The sequence below is a fragment of the Hylobates moloch genome, unplaced genomic scaffold, assembly GCF_009828535.3.
Source record: "Hylobates moloch isolate HMO894 unplaced genomic scaffold, HMol_V3 SCAFFOLD_1, whole genome shotgun sequence".
Classification (NCBI taxonomy): Eukaryota; Metazoa; Chordata; class Mammalia; order Primates; family Hylobatidae; genus Hylobates; species Hylobates moloch.
Genome location: NW_026652276.1, coordinates 124,488,106 through 124,490,461, shown reverse-complemented (window position 1 = coordinate 124,490,461; position 2,356 = coordinate 124,488,106).

Below are 2,356 nucleotides of genomic sequence, written 5' to 3'. Positions count from 1 at the left end.
GTGCGATCTCAGCTCACGGCCAACCTCCTCCTCCCGGGTTCAAGCAATTCTCCTGCCTCAGCCTCCCAAGTAGCTGGGACTACAGGCGCGTGCCACCACACTCAGCTAATTTTGTATTTTTAGTAGAGACAGGGTTTTACCATATTGGCCAGGATGATCTCTATCTCTTAACCTTGTGATCTGCCCGCCTGAGACTCCCAAAGTGCTGGGATTACAAGTGTGAGCCACTGCGCCCAGCCCACTCTCACCACTTCTATTCAATATAGTACTGCTAGTTCTACCAGAGCAATTAGGCAAGAGAAAAGAAATAAAAGCTATCAAAATAGAAAGGAAGAATTCAACGTGTCTTCATTTGCTGATAACATGAATACCCTAAAGACTTTGAAAAAACCTGTTAGAACTGCTAAACAAATTTAGTAAAGTTTAAAGTTTGCAGGATACTGGCTGGGCGTGGTGGCTCACACCTGTAATCCCAGCACTTTAGGAGGCTGAGGCAGGTGGATCACTTAAGGTCAGGAGTTCAAGACCAGCCTGGCCAACATAGTGAAACCCTGTCTCTACTAAAAATACAAAAATTAGTCAGACATGGTGGCACACTCCTGTAATCCCACCTACTGAGGAGGCTGAGGCAGGAGAATCGCTTGAACCCAGGAGGTGGAGGTTGCAGTGAGTTGAGATTGTGCCACTGCACTCCAGCCTGGGCAACAGAGTGAGACTCCATCACAAAAAAAACAGAATTATAGAAGTAGAGAGTAGAATGGTGGTTACCAGATGCAGGAGGAGGCAGGAGGTGGTGGCTGGGGAAAGGGTTGGTCTAAGGGTACATGCAAAGTTTCAGTTAGGAGAAATAAGTTCTAGTGATCTAGTGCACAGTATTATAGTTAATAATAATGGATTGTATATTCCAAAATTGCTTAAAGAGTCCATCTTAGATGTTCTTTCCACAAAGAAATAAGTATATGAGGTGACAGATAGATAGATATATAAGTTAATTTTTTTTCTTTTTTTTTTTTTTTTTGAGAGAGACTTGCTCTGTCACCCAGGCTGGAGTACAGGGGGGCAATCATACAGAAGCTCACTGCGGCCTCCACTTCCCAGGTTCAAGTGATTCTTATGTCTCAGCCACCTAAGTAGCTGGGATTAAGGCATGCGCCACCACAGCTGACTAATTTTTGTGTTTCTTTTTTTTGAGACACAGTCTCGCTTTGTCACCCAGGCTGGAGTGCAGTGGTGCGATCTCAGCTCACTGCAACCTCTGCCTCCCGGGTTCAAGCCATTCTTCTGCCTCAGTCTCCTGAGTAGCTAAGATTACAGCCATGTGCCACCACGCCCAGCTAATTTTTTTTTTTTTTTTTTTTTTGAGAAGGAATCTCACCCTGTTGCCTAGGCTGGAGTGCAGTGGCATGATCTTGGCTTGCTGCAACCTCCACCTCCCGGGTTCAAGCAATTCTCCTGTCCCAGTCTCTGGAGTAGCTGGGGCTACCCACCACCATGGCGCCCACCGCCATGCCCAGCTAATTTTTGCATTTTTAGTAGAGACAGGGTTTCACCATATTGGTCAGGTTGGTCTCGAACTTCTGACCGCAGGTGATCCACCCACCTCGGCCTCCCAAAGTGCTGGGATTACAGGTGTGAGCCACCACGTCTGGCCAATTTTTGTATTTTTAGTACAGATAGGGTTTCGCCACATTGGCCAGACTGGTCTTGAACCAGTCTGACCAACTGGTCAGGACCTCAGGTGATCCACCCACCTCTGCCTCTCAAAGTGCTGGGATTACAGGTGTGAGCCATAGTGCCCGGCTAATTTTTGTATTTTTAGTATTGATGGAGTTTTGCCATGTTAGCCAGGCTGGTCTCAAACTCCTGGCCTCAAGTGATTTGTCCGCTTTGGCCTCCCAAAGTTCTGGGATTACAGGCATGAGCCACTGCTCCTGACCTAGTTAACTTGATTTAATCATTCCACAGTGTATACATATAACAATACCTTTTACCCTATAACGATATACAATTATTATTTGTCAATTAGACATAAAGTTATAAAAAAATCAAGTGACCCAGAATAGCCAAAACAACCTTGAAAAAAAGACAGCAAAGTTGGAAAACTCACACTTCCCAATTCCCCTCCCCTCCCCTCCCTTCCATCCCCCTCCCTTCCATCCCCCTCCCTTCCCCTCCCCTCTCTTCCCATCCTTTCCTCTCCCTTCCCTTTCCCCTTCCCCCTCCCCTCCCCTCTCCTCCCTTCCCCTCCCTTACTCTTCCCTCCCCTCCCCTTTCCCCTCCCCTTTCCCCTCCCCTTTCCCCTCCCCTTTCCTCTCCCCTTTCCTCTCCCCTCTCCTCTCCCCTCTCCTCTCCCCTC